This window comes from Dama dama, chromosome 30 (genome assembly GCF_033118175.1).
Source record: "Dama dama isolate Ldn47 chromosome 30, ASM3311817v1, whole genome shotgun sequence".
NCBI classification, from domain to species: domain Eukaryota; kingdom Metazoa; phylum Chordata; class Mammalia; order Artiodactyla; family Cervidae; genus Dama; species Dama dama.
In genome coordinates, this window is record NC_083710.1 from 87,335,860 (window position 1) to 87,354,384 (window position 18,525).

General features: G+C 47.7%; 1 long non-coding RNA gene across 3 annotated transcripts; it reads right to left on the reverse strand.

Moving 5' to 3' along the window:
* Window positions 1-4,034: 4,034 nt before the first annotated feature.
* Window positions 4,035-7,770, reverse strand: LOC133049244 (uncharacterized). 3 transcript variants are annotated; one of them, XR_009691252.1, is made up of 4 exons: window positions 7,325-7,770; window positions 6,536-6,618; window positions 5,447-5,729; window positions 4,035-5,351 (listed from the first exon to the last, which is right to left on the reverse strand). It is a non-coding gene; the product is annotated as an uncharacterized LOC133049244 (long non-coding RNA). The 3 variants fall into 3 exon arrangements; XR_009691250.1 differs by having other exon boundaries at window positions 4,035-5,729; window positions 7,413-7,770; XR_009691251.1 differs by having other exon boundaries at window positions 4,035-5,729.
* Between the last annotated feature and the right edge of the window lie 10,755 nt (window positions 7,771-18,525).

The window sequence follows — 18,525 nt, forward strand, 5'->3', positions numbered from 1 at the left end:
GCCCCCTGATAGCACCCACCTTTTAATTATTAGCATGATTGTTTCCATTAGGCTGGGAAATTAATTTTAGAATGCACACTCCGGACAACCCTGCCCAAGTAATTTTTCTCCAAAGCTTTCAGTCCAGTTTATTGGCATTGTCTCATCTCTGGGATGCCGTGTGAAGACTGATGACAATTACTACACAGTCCCTGTTGGGCAGGGGGAGGGGGAGGGAGAACCCTTTTTCCTTTGAAATGGTACATTATGTTTATATGGACTGTTTATAAAACCAAAGATGCTTCAAGGTAAGAACCATCTTTGGTTTTAAAGTCCACAATAGCAGAAGCTAATGGTCGTTCTGTGACGGCTGCCCAGAAGCCCACCCTGAAACAGGAATCTTGCATCTCCTGCTCACGACCACCACTCCCAGAACAAATCCCTAAAGATCAGACTTCACTGTGGAGATGATTCTGAATCCAGCCACCGAACAGTATCTCAGCCTACTAGATGAGGGTAAAGCCTACCATACCTAAATGTGACCTTCTGCTTAGCCAGCTTCCGTAAACAAGCCCGGAATGTCATCACCCGGGAAACAGGTGGGATGGACTTGAGGCTTTCCCAGGCGTGCAGGCACCAAGACGGCCGGGGCCAGGGGAAGCTGAGCCCACCTGGACTCTCCTCCCTCTGTCCCCTCCCTCCTCTCCCATCAGAAAGACCCCCGCCCCACCCCACCCGCCCTTCAGGGCACACTCTCCTCAGGCTGAAACTACATAGAGAAGGTTTCTGATGATGGCAACATGTTTTTTTCCACAAACTAGAGAAGCTGTAAGCTGAGAGTGGACTGGAAATACAATGAAAATGCTAATTGGTGACACAGATCCACTTTCATGTTTTATTAATGACATCTGCACCATATTTGTCAAATAATTTACATAATATGTTAATTCTTCTAAAGAGGGGAGAAGCTGGTAATTGCATAAGAAATCAGCTCTTCTCTGCCTGTGCCAAAGCTACATAATGATTCAGATGTGTACATATATGTGTATATTATGTACGTACCTAAACTGTATATATTATGTATGTACCTAAACTATATATATTTAAAGAGAGACCTTACTGGGCTTAAGTCACATTTAAAAGTCAGTTAAGATTAAAATGTTCAATCTACTTTTGGAGATGCAGACTCAGGAAATGCTCATCTTGGCTTTCAACCTTTTTGTTTTAAGGAACTAGGAAAGACTTCAACAGCAAGAGAGGCACCCGTGGAATGAGATACAAGACTACTCTGGGCTCAGAATCTGGTGGCCAGTACTGCAATGGGATTTCTGGAATCTCCAATCATTTCAGGGTTATTTTTCCACTTGGCCCTTTTCTTTTCCTATAATATAGAAATGCCACACTCTGACTCCCTTTCTTAAGAAGAGAGACTTAAAATTTCCTAGAACTTTCTAAGGAGGCAGTGAAAACACTAGTCAGAGAAACTAGTTTAAGGAAAATAGACTCGGGGCCTTGAAGTGCCCATGTGCGTGTAGTAAAGCCAGGGGAGACGCTGGTTCCGGGAACTGTAAGCAACACACAAGCGTTGCTTTTTATTTTAAAGATGCTAGATTACAATGATGTCTCACGATGCTCCCTTGAGCTTCACCTTTTTAAAGTTTAACAAGTTACACTTCACCAAACAGTAACGAGTGCTGGTCACCTAGGGGAGCCCGATTCTATGTTTTTAAAAAGATAAAATTGGATTTCTCCTCCTTCCACGTCCACTGCCGGTTTGAAAGTTAGCAAAGTTCATTTGCAAATTACTACGGCACTTGCAAGCGATTGTGCTGAAGTCGAATCACTTTATAGAGTGCATTCCCCAGGCCTGGATACACTGCAGTCACTTAAAAATCTGAGTGAATTTTTCTCTGCATTCACTGCTTTGAACATATGAGGATCAAACAGGAAACTGAGGATCCCCCTGTTTTTGGCCTCTGAATTCTGGAAGATGCTACTTACGGGACGGAGGCAGTGTTTAAATGTGACCACAAATGTAGTGATGATGACTAAACGCTCTAAGAAGATGCAGAAAAAAATGAAAAAAAAAAAAAGTTTTTTTGATGATCCTCTACTTGGGGAACGTAGCAGCTTCCCAGTAGCATAACCATTGGAAGGAAAATGCTGGACTCTTCAATATCAGTCCAAATAAAACACTTCTCACATAGTTACTTGGAGAGAAGCCAGGTTGACCTAGGTACGTGGTTTCTCACTTCAGCCTTTACCATCAAGCTGGTTCAAGCTCTTTTCAGAATTCAGTTAGTTCTACTTATTCTATTAGGTGATGCTTACATACAAGTACATTTTACCTGTTCCTTTGTGATGACTCAGATGGTAAAGAATCTGTCTGCCATGCAGGAGGCCTGTGTTTGATCTCTGGGCTGGGAAGATCCCCTGGAGAAGGGAATGGCAACCTATTTCAGTATTCTTGCCTGGAGAATCCAATGGACAGAGGAGCCTGGAGGGCTACAGTCCACGGGGTCGCAAGGAGCCAGACACGGCTGAGCGAGTACATTGCCCTGTTCACTTTTGCTTGTTCACCAAGCACCTACTATGTGCTGGGTTCTGTGTGCTGAGCACACTGGTATCTTGAGAAAGTGCCTCCCTGAAGACTGGGGGCAGCGGGCTTCCTGGTGGCTCAGACAGGGAAAGAATCCGCCTGCAGTGCAGGAGGCCTGGGTTGGGAAGATCCCCTGGAGGAGGGCATGGCAACCCACTCCAGTATTCTTGCCTGGAGAATCCCGTGGACAGAGGAGCCTGGCGGACTACAGTCCACGGGTCGCAAAGAGTCGGACATGACTAAGCACAGAACAACGAGTCTACATTTTCCAGTGACAAATCTCTGAGGTTAATTGCTGTGTCTGCCTTGTCTGTGGCAACCTGGCTTCTCACTGTGAACGTGGGCAGATGAAATGACACGCTCAGGGTTTGGGCGCCATCTCTATGTGGATTATAATTGTCTCTGTGTGTGTGAGTCACTCAGTAGTGTCTGATTCTTCGAGATCCCCAGGGACTGTAACCCACCAGGCTCCTCTGTCCATGGAAGTCTCCATGCAAGAATACTGGAGTGGGTAGCCGTTCCCTTCTCTAGTATAACTGTCTAGGTGAATGCTTTCCTGGATAATCTGGGTACTCAAATGCCTGCAAACTTCCCTGACCTCAGAATCAAGAAGCTACAGTGAACAGGGTGGGAAGCCCAGTGTTCTTTCCAAGGCAGAATTCAATCCTTCATTGAAAAGGCCAACAGACAATGGACTCTTCAAACATCCGCATCCCCCACTGTTGCTGTTCGGTCGCTAAGCTGCGTCCAGCTCCTGGTGACCCGTGGACTGCAGCCTGCCACGCTCCTCTGTCCCCCACTATCTCTCAGAGTTTGCTCAAATTCATGGCCACTGAGTCAGTGAAGCTATCTAACCATCTCATTCTCTGTTGCCCCCTTCTCCTTTTGCCTTCAGTCTTTCCTGGCATCAGGGTCTTTTCCAATGAGTTGGCTCTTCACATCAAATGTTTTGGTACACCAGCACAAATGGACTAAGACACCAATAAACAGCTAAATAAAATGCAATCTCTCCTCACCTTGACAACTGTGTCTTTATAATTACAAAATAAACTCCACATGCTTAGTTCTAGACATTCTGCTGATGGCCTAGAGATGTTTGCATGAGTGATGAGGTAGTTACATACACAATTATTAAATTATGACATATTCCTTTCATAACAATTTTCCTTGCCTTTATTTTTAAAAACTTAGCTTTGATGCTATCGTGAAGAATTTTCTTACATAATTTGTGTTCTATTGACAGTAATAACACCCTAAGCAATCTTTCTTGGATCTTTGTAGCTTTTAGACTTTTATTAGGCAAGTTTTGTTATTTCAATTTGGAAAAATATCAAACTGTTGAACCAACAGAAATTTTATATAAAATTTAAATAAATTTTAATTTTATTTTATAAATAAAATTCCAAATAAAATTCTTAAAGCAATTCATAGATTTGAAAATAAACTATGAGTTCTATATACCATGATCAAATACTATAATGTGGTTGAATGGGATGAGTTGTTATTATTGCAGCAAATATAAAAATAATTTTATTTAATCATACAGATAACTTATTTATATATCAATTTTTCCGTAAATTGGTAGCTGGATTCACAAAATATTTCTGTAGTCCTTTGAAGTGTTTCATGGAAGGGAAATTTTAAATTAAACCAAAAATTGAAATAAAGTTGTTCATGGTCAAAACAGTTCCCTTAAAAATTCATTTGAGGATTATTTGTACTGCATGAATTTTTGAGGATTTTTACATCTTCTTTCTAACAGTCCTGCAAAGTACAAGCCATAAATTAGTGAATAACAGCATTCTACATCAAAATATTCAAACAGGCTGAAATGTGCTTTTAAAAATTTAATAAAGTCTTTTTAACTACTTTTACTAAAAATAATTCACAGTTTTGTGTTTAACACCCACTGAGCTCCCAGGTAAAAAACTGGTATCACACCTCAGCTATGTAACAACTACACCTTCATGGGCACAGTAAGAGTGAAAAGCGAAAGTGAAGTCACTCAGTCATGTCCAACTCTCTGTGACCCCATGGACTGTAGCCTGCCAGGCTCCTCCGTCCATGGGATACTCCGGGCAAGAGTACTGGAGTGGGTTGCCATTTCCTTCTCCAGGGGATCTTCCCCATCCAGGGGCTGAACCCGGGTCTCCCACATTGCAGGCCGACGCTTTACCATCTGAGCCATGAGGGAAGCACGTGTAAGAGGAGCTTGATGCGTTTAAAAATGTCCCGCTAAAATGTCCCTTGATCTGTCTTTCACAACTCTTGTGAAATCGGTGCTAATTCACAAATACCTTTGGAGCAAAAATCAGTATACAAAATAGATCAAAGTAATGGAAGCAAAGCCCTGCATTAGCAAGAAATCATCCGTCCTTATGCAAAAACCTATTATTGCATCCGTGCTGTCTGAGAAGAATTTGACAAGCTAATTAGTTTGTCTTTTCTTTTATGTCATACTTTCTAACTCCAGTCTCCTCTACTTCGAAGAGCAGGGCTATTTGACAGGGGGGCGACCACAGACCTTCATGTACCTAGTCGTCTTTTATGCCAAGGATGCAGTGGCTGATGCTGAGAAAGGGTTTCCGAGGGATGGACCGTGGTCCAGGATGAGATATTGAGGGGCCTGGGTCTCCCTGGGACCAAGCCAACCTCCAGGAGTTGGGCCCCCAGCAAACAAAGGAAGGCGTTGCGGCACCACCGAACGTCCGGACTTTATTTGGCAGCTGAGCTTGACATCTGCCAGGTACCTGCAAGGTCCTCTGATGATGCACTAAACGGATCAATGAAAAAGCAGAAGGCAGATTAAAGGAAGAGGAAAGAGGGCCCCTCATGCGTCACAAAGGCAGAGAGTGTATCAACAATTACGTGATCATTTGGGGAAGTTTCTTGGAATCAGGTGTAAGTGGTGAGGAAGTGATCCAACCCTCCAAAGCAGCAGCTCTCTCCTCCCTGGACCTTTGTGGACTGAGCCGTAACAGGTGATGCCCTCTGGGTCATGACACTGTCAGCTTTCAAAAGTTCTCTTAACACTTTGAGGCTTTACTTCTGAAATGCCAAATGGCCTGTGTGTGCCAAGTCTCTTCAGGCATGTCCAGCTCTTTAGGATCCCATGGACTGTAGCCCACCAGGCTCCGCTGTCTGTGGGATTCTGCAGATAAGGATACTGGGGTGGGTTACCATGCCCTCCTCCAGGGGATCTTCCTTACCCAGGGACTCAACCCCCCATTCTTACATCTCCTGCACTGGCAGGCAGGTTCTTTACCACTAACCCCACCTGGGAAGCCCTGAAATGCCAGTACTCCCCTCGCAACCCCAAAGATGACATTGCGATACAGTCAGAAAGAGGGCTGTGCTGTGGGTGTCCCCACACTCCCCTGGAGACAGGGAGCCAGCACAAGCCAGTGCCTCCGGCCTGGAGCTGCCCTGCCAAGGCCTCCGGACCTCCCCCCGGCTGCTGGAGGGGCGAGAGGTGGGGCAGAGAACAGAGGAAAGAGAAGCTGAAGAAACTAGAAGTGAAAGTGTCAGACGCTCTGTCGTGTCCAACTCTGCAACGCTATAGACTGTAGCCCACCAGGCTTCTCTGTCCATGGGATTCTCCAGACAAGAGCATTGGAGTGGGTAGCCATTCCTTCTCCTGTTCCTGACCCAGGGATCAGATCCAGGTTTCCTGCATTGCAGGCAGATTCCTTACCATCTGAGCTACCAGGGAAGAAACTAGAATGGATCCATAAACAGAAAATGAACCCTTGTGGAGTCACGGGGTCTCCCTGGTGGCTCAGCTGGTGAAGAATCCGCCTGCAATGCGGGAGGCCTGGGTTCCATCCCTGGGTTGGGAAGATCCCCTGGGGAAGGGAACGGCTACCCACTCCAGTATCTTGGCCTGGAGAATCCCACGGACTGTACAAGCAGAGATTTCAGAGGAGGCACGTGTGCACCTGGTTTTCAGGTGCTTACCTGCCTCCATTGGAGTCCTCAGCTCCGGAAGGAAATGGACTAAGTGTTACTCAACTCTGGATCCCCAAAGGTTCACATGGTCCCTGGAAGGTAACAGTTTGCACAGTGTCTGCAGAAACGTCAGCTGCTGCCTGAATCTCTACAGCCTTCAAACTGCACTTCTTGAGAATTCCGTGTTCAATGCTCCTGCAACATCCTGGGGCTAAGTTATGTAATCATCCCTCCACTTTCTGTACCAAAAGGGCAGAGTTTGTGAGGTTCAGGTTTCCCAAACAACATAGCCTGGGCGGGGCATCTAGATTGTGAACTGTTTGATACAACCTGTATCTCATGAGGGTTTTCAAACCAGAACTTGATACAGAAACATCTCAAGAGTTTCATTATCACAGGCCAGGAATTGTTACAAGAGATAAGTGGTTCTAGTTTCTTTGCGTTTCAAAAAAGACAGCTTGAACAGTCAACACAACAAAGGAAAGATACATCCAACAGTTCAAGTGATCAGCGTGGACGGCCCTGGGGTTATTTCAGCCCCCCGCCTCCCCCAGAACTCCTTGGCATCGAATTCTCCCCAACAGTCGAATGGGATCCACGTGCTGGGGGAGCTGAGATGATCTGTCATGCCTCTCAGTAGCCAAAGTACCTCAAGCAGGTCCTTGAATATAGTAGTTGCTCAATAAATGCACAGAGAAGGAATAGCGACAGAAACGATGCATCCCGTCTCATCTCACCCCATCCACTGCCCTTCCCAACGTAACAGCTTTGCCCCAGTCACCCTGAGGCTCTCTTTACCCTTCAGGTGCGTTCTCCTTTCATGGATCTATGCCAAGAATTTACTTAATTTGAAGTTTACATGTAGGAGATCACTTCTTATGCTCACCACAGGACCCCCGCCGCTCTTCCCGACAGAGGTCGCCTGCAGCCCCAGCGCAGAGCGTGGCGTCCTCACACCAGCCTCCAGGGGCAGCCCTCTGCCGCCTCCGCGGATGTCTGTGGACCTAGCCCCCGCCCCGGGCTGGGTTCTAAGGAAACCCGCCAGATGTGATTAACCGTTCCTTCTCCAGCCTGTCATCCCATCCCAGCTGATGGCCGTGGGAGTGAGGGCTTCCTCAGCGCCTGCCCCCCTCGCAGACCCCGGCTGTTCTCTCTTCTCTGACACTCTCCCGGGTGGAACTCAGGAACCCGGCGGCCTGTCTCCCGCTCCTCCTGCGTCTGCGCCGCAGCCCCTCCCGGCGGGCGCCCAGGGCGGCGCGCTGCCCTGCGCAGCCGCCTGTCGGTGTCCCGAGAGCCCGCAGCGTCCCTCGTGGTGCGTGCGTGCCCCGGGCGTGCACACCCAGCCCTGGGTGTGTACCTGCCGTTCTCGGTTTATCTCCCTGACTCTCCATATAGTGGGAGGGAATATTGATCTACCCAGTGAAAAACATCCTTTCTGGGAAAGCAGCCTGGATTCCTGGCAGAGTGTCAGCGGGGGGACCTTTGCCCTGTAAACAAGATCGCATCCGCGCCACACCCTGGCGGGCTGTGCAGAGGCGCCCGCCGTGTGCCCGAAGGCCAGCCCCGTGCAGGGCGGGCTGGGGCAGGCGGCCAGCGGCCTGGGGCCCCGGCCACGCCCACCTACTGTCCAGAATCTCAGTGAAGCAAAGTCATCATCTGGCTGTGTTCACACGCGTCGATGATGACAAAATGAGACACGAGGAAAATAAGTGTGAAAAGTCAGCGTGTTTGGGACTAAGATTGCATGTTCCTGTTCTTGACCTTTATTTATGGTCTCTTAATCAAGTCTTTTGTAATTACTTTTTAAAACATGTCCCAATGCTTAAAGAAGAGAATTCATTCTTCTGTATATTTCTGTTCGTTCCATCTACTCAAATATAGGTCAGTTTTGACCTCTGAGGCAAATGGAAGTGAACAGAGTTTAATTCAGGGATTTCCAGAACAACTTAAGTTACGGCAATTTTTATGTGTTATCCAAAAGTGGGGAACTTTTATGATAAATCTGCTTATCTTAAAACTCAGGAAAATCTTGGTTTTGTTTTTGAAGGAAATTGCCTGAAGCTTAATATTTTTGCTCTTTTATTTTTTTGTTTGGATGAGTACTCTTGGATATTTTCAAAATCTGTCACGTTTCACAAATGGACAAACATCTCCCAAGCGTCCGGTGTGTATATACATGGAAAACTGAACTTGTTAAGTGTAATCCCCAGATCATCGTTATTATTAAAGATAAATCTTAAGTAATTTTCAAGTATCCCAAACAAGTATTTCTACCGTCTAAGTAGCCTTATGCTCTTCACTCAAACGTCCAAAGCTTTCATGTTCTAAAAAGAAAATATTTAATGTAATGCCTCAAAGTAAAGTACGTGGATTTTTCCATTTACTAGAGTTTGCTTTCCCATTAGAAAGAGCAATACCAACCTCCAGTAGAGAAATAATATAGTTCAGAGGATTTCTGTCAGCTGCGTAACTTTCAGAAATTCATAATGTTTTAGGATTTTTTTTTTTTTAAGTAAGTCTTTACCAGATTGCTTACATTAATTCTTTGAAGCCAGATTCAAAATTCATTCTGGGCTTCTGACAAAGCTTTAATATTAAGGATGCTGTTTCCATTTACTACATTCATTTATGTGAGAGTTAACAAAACTTATTTATTTGAAGCTTACCCAGTATACAATGTTCTCAATGTGTTGGAAAATTTGTGTTATCTTTGCCTTTGAATTAAAAAAAGAAAGAAAGAAAAAGAGCAAAACAGACTTGTCAGCTGGTCTCTGTCCTTCCTGGAAGCTTATAGTTAATTTCTGGTCTTCCATTGCCCACATGTGACCCCCAATCCAACAGGGATGTTTTCAAAAACAGCTTCGGCTCCAACAAAACAGGAGTTTATGATTCACTTTCAGACTTTGTTCTTTCAACGGACTTGTTTGTTCAGGAAAACAGATTTCTAAGACTTGCATACACAGCAGGACTTTCTGTGCCGCTGTTTCTGCTCCTGTGTTCCTCAGACAACACGACTTGAGGCTCATAAAACATGCATTAGAGATAAGTGGAGAAAAACACCGTCACCTTGGGATGTTTATTTTGTTCTGATGAAGCACCATCCTTAGCGTAGGAAACATGAAGGCTGACTCAGTTGCACCCGCTGCTCCGTGCTGGCTTCCCATGGGAATCTCTGCCTCCTCTGTGCTGTTTAGTTTCAATACATCCTGGTGCAACGGTAAAGAATTCACCTGCCAATGCAAGAGATGCAAGTGACGCAGGTTCGATCCCTGGGTGGGGAAGGTCCCCTGGAGAAGGAAACGGCAACCCACTCCAGTATTCTTGCCTGGAGAATCCCATGGACAGAGGAGCCTGGCGGGCTACAGTCCATGGGGTCGCAAAAGAGTCAGACACGACTTAGAGCAGTACACACACATCCCCGTTTTATCTCCGAGACCTCTGCCCACCCTGCACCCTGGACTCGGTGCTCGTGTCTTCAAGTTCATTTACAGAGGAGCTACTTCCTACACTTCCAAGTGTTCGGAGCAAAACACCCACAGTGGGTGTACCCTGGGAACCAGCCAGAGGTAGAAGGCTCCCTCTGTGTATGTCCAAGTAGTAGAGGAGATAGGAGACAGAGACACCTCTTCCTTCAAGCGTGAATGAGAAAATGTAGACACTGCTGGTGAGTCAGAAAGGTGCGGTGCCAGAGTCTCTCTCTGCCATCCGGCCCCGGCGTGGGCACTCTTGATGGCGAGCAGTGGCCTCAGCCAGCATCTGAGCAGCTCGAGCCACTGCCGTGGCCGGCGGGGCCCTCACGGGCCTCCTGGGATCAGCTCACCACCCAGGAAGGAAATTCCAGTCGCCCTGAAACTAAGCCTTCACATCTGATTGGAACTGGAGCCTTGGCATGAGTTAGCCGAGAGAAGGACACTGGAAAACTCAGACCAGGTTCACTTTGTGCTTGAAGGCAGGGCCCCCCAAGTGACTACTCAGGGGCACCTGGCCGAGCGGGAGCCCCAAGCAGGGCCTGCCTGGCTCTCCTCCATCAGCCAGCTCTCTATCCGTCCATCCTTCGGCTCTCTAGCCCTTCATTCTACAGCTCGCGGTCCGTCCGTCCCCCGGCTCCCGGTCCGTCCGTCCCCCAGCTCCCTGTCCGTCCATCCCCCGGCTCTCCTTCCGTCCATCCCCGGCTCTCCTTCCGTCCCTCCCCGGCTCTCAGTCCGTCCGTCCCCCAGCTCTCGGTCCGTCTGTCCCCCGGCTCTCCGTCCGTCCACCTCCTCGGACCCTGCCCTGAGGAAGGCAGAGGCGGTGCCCCTGTTGTCCTTTCGGCGGGACCGGTGGACCAGAAAGTAAAACTGAAAGTGTCGTCAGGAAACCAGGTTGCTGGGCCCTGGCCGCAGCTCTGACCCCGGAGTCAGGGGGCAGGTTCTGACCCCTGGACACCAGGGTTCTCGCCTGCTCGCGTTCGCTGCCCCCTTAGGACTGTTTGCGGATCAAATAGGAAGGAACGTGTTCAACCTTTCACCTGACGCCAAGTGGTCCTTCCTCTGCCTTCACTGGTCAGCGTCTTCTCTTTCTCCTCCGTCCACCCCTGTGCACCCCCCTGCCCCTTGCCCCCGCCCCCTCCATCGCCCTCCTTTCCTGACCTCCCCCACTTTGCCCGCTCTGGTTACTGCTTTATCATGTTCAGTCTGACTTTATCTTCCTCTTTTCTCTCTTCAGTCCCTATCCTCTGTTCTTTCTTTTCCCCATTCTCTACTCCAGCAAATCCAGGCTATGTGAATAAAAGAACATCATTCTATGTTACCCTAACCAGCAAAAAAAAAAAAAAAAGGAAGGGTAAAACCCGATTAATCTAAATTTAAAATGATATAAACTTCAACCATATACATAGCTCTGCCTGCTAGAGAAAGGCCAAGACAGCCCTTCTGTAACTATGCTGGTTAATCAGAATCAATATAATTTTCTGCTAAAAGTCTTCAGTCTTTAAAGAAGTTTATGCTAAGAAGCTGGATTCATTTTGTTTTAATACACAGACTGTCAGACCAACTACAAAAGAGGTGTGTGTGTATGTGAGAAAAAGAAACTTTTTTTCTCTGCACAGCTATTGACTGAAAAAAAAAAATACTTGCATGCCACAGTGAAAAAAATAAAACATAGTTTAAAAATTGTTGTTGGTATTACTACAAGGAGAACCGAAAGAGGTAGGAGGAGGGAACAGAAAAGTGAAAGAAACAGAGAAGGCTCCCTAAATGGAAACAGCTGGAGGCATAAGGTGGACACCGGTTCTCAAATTTCCGTGTGTGTGTAAGGAAATCACCAGAGAAGCTCTCCCTGGATGCTAATCCAGATTCGGGGTGCAATCTGGAATCTGTATTGTTAATACATTCCCCAGGAAATTTTGAAGCAGGTAGTCCATTTTCAGGTCAGAGAACTTGTCTTCAAATCCAGTTTTCACATTAGATTCTTCTGGGAACTTTGAAAATAAGGTTGCTTGACGTCAAATGAGCTCCTGGCTTCAGTCCTTAGAGCCTCTTCCTGGGTGATCCCAACACTCAGCCAGGGTGCTGCCTTCCGGCTCAGAAAACCTCAGCTTGCAATCATAGCTCCGACCCTCAGCTGTGCAACTTCGGGCAAACGACTCAACCTCTCTGGGCCTCTGTGTTCACCATGAACTAGGGGACAGCCATTTCCACTGCAGGGCCCAAAGTAGTGGGCTGTCAAGCTGGGCTGCGTGTCATAGTCACCTGGAAGGTTTTAAACCAGGTCAAGTCCCTCCTACTGAATCAGAAATTGTAGCCACAAATGCAGGCACTGTGGGTTGGGAGATTCAGGGGTATAAAGGTACTGGTGTCCCTACTCCACTAAGAGCGGAAGTCGTAGCTGGCATAGACTGCATCCTCTCCAGGCTGGTGGGGCTGCCCCAGCATTTTGCAGGAATGCCTTTTTCCATCCCCAGCTCCCCAGGAGGTAGACCCCTGCTTTTGTGAAGCATCTCCCACAGTTGGGCAGCCGGTAAGTGCCGCTTTCCCAGTGGAGACAGAAGAAGGAACAAGGTATGTGAAGGCAGTGTGCCCCGGGTCCCCCAGTGGCAGCACCCGCGGGTGTTAGCTGCCTGGACCGTCCAGCTTTGGCTGGTAGACGCCTGACGGGCTGCTGCAGGTGACAGCAGGTACACGTCCAAGTGGAACAGAACGTCCAGGAGAGACAAACAGAGGTTTCTCTTGGCCCTCTGACAAGAGAGGAGAAACTGAAAAGACTATTTGGTATGAATCAGCAAAAACTTTGGTTGCACCCCACTGCCGTTTCTTAAAAGTCTTGGGTGGAGGGGCTGATGGGAATTTCAGAACATCTCAAGTTCTCTCCACTTCACAACTTGCACGTTTTCTCTTTCCAGGGGAGTTAGCCGACACTGCCCCTCTCAGCCTCTCCATCTGTGGAATGGGTATTTCCTTGGTACCCATCTGACCTGAGAGCAGCATACACAGCTGTGAACCATCCCAGCCCAGGACCCGTGGACGACCTCTTGCTGAGCAGCTGAGCTGAAACGGTTTCCCCCACTTGGTCTCCATGTGGGCTCAGTCGTGTCCAACTCTTTGCCAACCCACGGACTGGAGCCCGCCAGGCTCTGGTCCATGGAATTCCCCAGGCAAGAATACTGGAGTGGGTTTCCATGCCCTCCTCCAGGGGATCTGCCCAACCCAGGGATCGAACCAGTGTCTCCTGCATTGCAGGCATTTCTTCACCACCAAGCCACCTGGGAAGCCCTTTCTCCCACTAAGGTGATGCAATCTAACAAAGGAAAGAAAAAGATGACCTTTTGCTTTCTCCACGACTGGGACGTGAAGACCACGTGTGCATTTCTACCAGAGCTCCATGTGAATTTTACGATCGCCACCCTCTGTAATCATTAAGTAACAAGAAGCTTTGTGGAAGATTGCTTTTCCCTAAGAATCAGAATGCTGATAATGAAGCAGGGCCAGTAATCTTGCTTTAATGAAATGAGGAGTCTAATCCGCTCCTTTCAGGAAAGATGCTAAATCAGAGAAAGCAATAAAAATGCGTTCCCATATCAATAAAAAGTGATTCTTTATATTCTTATTATGGAAAACGGGAAGACTGCCTCGCTAAGGAAGACTCTGCTGGGCCCCACTGTGCTTCCTCACGAGCACCTCGAAGCCTGCTTCCTAGGCAGTCAGTGAACACACGGGTCTGTTTATGAAAAATCTGTTCATTACACCATTAGCCCTGTGCATGGCGTTTTTGGTGGTAAAACAATTTGCAGCACAGACAGAGGTTTATGGGAAACTCGAGGAGGATGGTGAAGCGAATGCATGGAGGCGAGAATGAACGAGAAGGAGTGTGAGGTTGAAGCCACACCGCCTAGCCATCCTTTCAAACCTGTATTTTGTCCAGAAAGCTTTTATTTTAAAACCGATTTAAAAAGTCAATAATCATGAAATATGCAGAGACTCTCGTGTGCTTCCTGGTTCGCGTCTTAGTCCGAAGCAGACGGTCAGCGCTTCGTGTGTCCGCTGCATGTGCAGGGAACAAGGGCGGGTCGGCGCCCACGACCCTGATTTCCAAACACCGGTGGTTCCTGTCGTTCCTGTAGACTCCACAGGACATAAAAAGCGGGAGCTGCTATTGCCTCTTTGAGTCCTTGAAGAGCTAAATGAGAAGCAAGCTTTGAGCTGCCAGCGCTTGCCAAGCCCAGAGGCTTCCTGGACCTCTGCCAGTGCCCACTGGCTCTAGAAGGATCTGGAAGGATCTGGAAGGATCTGGAAGGCCTCACTTCTCCTCCTCCATCCCCCAGGTTTATTTTTTTATTCTTTATTTTTTTCATTTATTTTTATTAGTTGGAGGCTAATTACTTTACAATATTGTAGTGGTTTTTGCCATACTTTGACATGCATCAGCCATGGATTTACATGTGTTCCCCATCCCGATCCCCCCTCCCGCCCGTCCCCCAGGTTTAGTTTGCCTGCTTCTGACCTAGATCTCCTAACAAACTGACTGCACCCTGGGGCATTTTCCTCAGCTCCTCCCTTGCGTTTCTGCCTGCTCCCGTGGATTTGGAGCTTGGCAAGGTGACCGTTTTTTAAGGGCATGTCCTGAGGGGGCCCTGAGTGACCTCACCCTGGCCAGGACACCCTGGGTACAGAGTATGACTTCTTGGTATTTGGCCTCTGGAGTCACTCACTCATTACACAAAGTCTTTATCTGTGTGCACATCCTGGAATAATACTCTTAAATAAATACTCTCTGAGGCATGTTACTCCATGGATATTTGCTTTGCATTTCCATGATCTCAATGGAGCACAGAGAGGGAGGAGAGAGAAAGCTTGGCAAACAATTATTTGCCACCAAGTACGCACGAGGGAAGAGCCCGGAGGGATGTTGTTTTGTTTTAAAAGAGAGAACGTCGCTGACTTGACACAGTACATCCGTGTGCCAGCCAGTCACCTCGAAAATTCCGCCTGGCAGAGCGCGCCAGGCAACGTCTATCTCGAGAGAAGAGAGAGCACGTGGCGCTCGAGTTCCATCTCTGGGACGACCCTCTCGGCCTTGGGATCCGAGACGAGAGGCTGTGTGAGTCTGGATTGCATCCTACAGTCCGCAGATCTGACTGGCTTTTAAAATGGGGTCCTGTCTGCTGACTCTGCCAAAGTCTGAGACCCCAAGGATAGAAAAACAAAGGCATGAGTGGGCAGCCCGCTGGTAGAGCGATCACCCTAACACCATGAGCCAGGATTACCAGCAGCGCCATCACTGTATCATCATTGCACGGTTTTTAAAAATCTTATGAGAGTTCAGATGCTTTGAAAGGTCAACACGTCCATGGAAAAAGATTGTTTTAGGCGCACCCTCTTTTGTCAATGAAACCTTTCGTGCTCAATTTGACTGCTCCTTCCTCCTGCTTCTCCTTTTCAATTCACTCTGAACACAAGGCTCTGTCCTCAACCAATAAACCCAGATTCCCGTGAAGAGCTGCCAAAAGGAAAAACAGAAGAGGAAGAAGAGCAATGCTTTCTCAGGGTTCAATGCATTTGTTCCTACTTAAGCCAAACTGACTTCATTCAGATCCGAAGTGAGCACTGTGGGTCTGCATGATCACAGCCTGCGGTAGGCTTAAGCTACCCAGGAAGGCACTGGACATGTTCCCGGCCGCCTGCAGCCCGAGGGGACAGGGGAGGGAAACGACGGTTTATTTTATTTGTGAGCAGTGGGGAGAATCCACAGTTCAGGTCCCGAATCATCCCAAGAAGGTCCAGGAGCGGGGCAGATTGGAAAAAGTCAGGTGTCAAGTTGCAACTGGGCTCTTCACGACCCAAAGGAGAATGAGGCTCACACAGCCCCATGGGGTTCCACCCCAGCGCTGGCTGCAGCCCGCTGCTCCGCACACACCTCGGGCCGCCACGGCACAGAAGAACATGTCCTTCTAAGTACAAACAGAAGAAGCTCTCAGCCTAATGCCTCAGTGGCCTTGTGATCCCGAGAGGCCATGATTTGATCCAGTTTTCCTTCTTCGCTTCAGAACATCCTTGGAGCTCATCTTTTGAGAAGTCTCTTCAGAGAGTGCAGTGTATAGAGCATGGGGAACTGTAGTCAATGCCTTATAATAACATGATGAAAATGAAAAAGAATATGACAATATATGTCTATGTATATAAATAGATCACTCTGTGTACGCCAGAAACAAACACAATAGCATTGTAAATCAACTACAACTTTGAAAAAAGGAGTGGAGCCCAGAAGCTCCTTTCCCCAGAGCACCCCACTGCCAAATACTTGGACCCCCCAGGGGGCCAGGCTACGCCCTGAAGAACCATTACTCGGAGAGCAAACAGCAGAATGTAAGTTGCAATGTTGTTGAACTCCTGTCTGATACCAAGGGAATCAAGGCAATAAATCGAGCAACAATTAATTCTAGTAATAAATGGTTTTACAGTTCAGTACAATATTAAAATATTTGTTTTGAAGTCTGGCTGGCGTCTGAGGCTTTCTTTCAGAACTCCCTTTTATTACAGTCCACAGTATTTATTTGAAATATTGGAGGGGACCCCGATAGTCATTGTTCAAAGTAACTGCCGAAGTCTACCCTGGACCTTTCATTGAGGACAGACCCCTCGGGAACAAGTAACAAAGGTACATGAAGAGACAGGCACCCATAAAAGCACTGTGCTAATCCCAGATCGTAAAACAGAAAGCAAACTTCCGTTTCATGAAAGCAATTTGATGGGGACATCTCAAGATGCAAAGGGTGGAGCAGGGTTGGGGGGGGGGGGTGGACGAGGTGGCTGTTTACGCCAAGTGGAAGCGGGGGAGAGTCGTGGCCCCAAATCTGGCTGGTGGCCTGGAGAAGCTTAGGGAGAAGTAAAATTTAGAAACTACTGAAAAGATGGCAAGGGAGAACACAGCCCGTATCATCTTGGTACAAAAGAATTAATTTAAATTAGTACAATCCCGCGGGGTCCTTCTCACCAGCTACAGTGATGAGAGGCGAAATTGTCAAAATGGTACCGAGGGGCCACTTTATCTAAAGAGCAAGATTTGAGCTCTGGGTACCAGTTCCGACTTGAAAAGAGTGAGGCCACAGACGTGGGTAGCACTCGAGCTGCGTGGGGAGAAGCACAGTTTCCATTATGTATGTGACAGTGAGCGATCCAGCCCCCACTCGGGGAAGGGGAGCCTGGAGCCTCGCACTAAAAGCCGAAATTGACAGCTCTCACAGAATGCACTGGAATTGGGGGTAAAGATAGAATCTTCCCTCAGGTTCAAGAGAAAAAAAAGCTCTTATTCACATTTTCGATTTACCCATTGACATGAAAATTGCCTGTGAAAAGTAGACGTCCCGGGGGTACGTGGCTTTTCGACTCAAACCTTCCCCTTCCTGCCTCCTTTCTCAGCTGCCCGTGTGCACGCACGTGGGCCTGCCTGTGTGCGCATGTGGGTGTGTTTCTCCAGGGACGATCTTTCTCGACTGCAGGCGGATGACCCCCACCAGCAGGAGGGTTGAAGCCCGTTTCCTTCTGCCCTGGACACGTCCTCCTCATGGAACCTGCGTGGTTCATCCTGTGCAACTGCGCAGTCTTTCAAGCATCGTGTAAATTGCCTTTCCCTCTGATCCTAGCTCCCAGGAAGGAGAAAGGAAGGGTATGAAGAATCGTTTCAACAGGGCCCGAGGCTGTTTTCAGAGAGAAGTCTCTGCGTGCAGGGCACGGGAAGACCTGTGTGTGTCAGTTTATTTGGAAAGGCAAATTATATCCGATGTACTTGTAGTTACTTGGTGTGCAAAACACTGTAAAAGCCTATTGTAAACTTGCTTGTTTAGATCACATATTTCTTTAATCTCACACATGATTACCCACAGTTTACTCTGTTGATGGGCTTCATCCATTTCCTTAGATACTTCACTGATTCCAAGAGAGGCCTAAGAAGGAGCTGGAACCCTGCTTTCCACTTGCTAAAATATCACGAATGGAGCCAAGGGTTCGGGTCAGAAGGCACGATGCTGGATTTTATGTGTTGGCTTGACGGAACCACAGGACACCTGGACATTTGGTCAAACGTGATGCTGGGTGTGCCCACAAGGATGTTTCTAGATGAGATGAGCAAATATCTGAACTGGAGGCTGAGAGAAGCAGGTGGACCTCCCTCAGTTCTGACCTGACTCCTTCGAGGAGTGGCACCGTTAGGAGATTGGGTCACCCTGATCAGAAGTGAGGGGTGCCAGAGATGCCAGAGAAAGGGCATTTTCCTCTGACTCCTTTTTTGTCCCATTCTCAGTGATGAAGTTTTGAGACTACAAGGAGGAGATCAGACCTATCCTAAAGGAAGTCAACTCTGAATATTCGTCGGAAGGACTGATGCTGAAGCTGAAGCTCCAACACTTTGGCCACCTAATGTGAAGAGCCGAAGCATTAGAAAAGACCCAGATGTTAGGAAAGACTGAAGGCAGAAGAAGGGGGCGACAGAGGATGAGATGGTCGGATGGCATCACTGAATCAATGGAC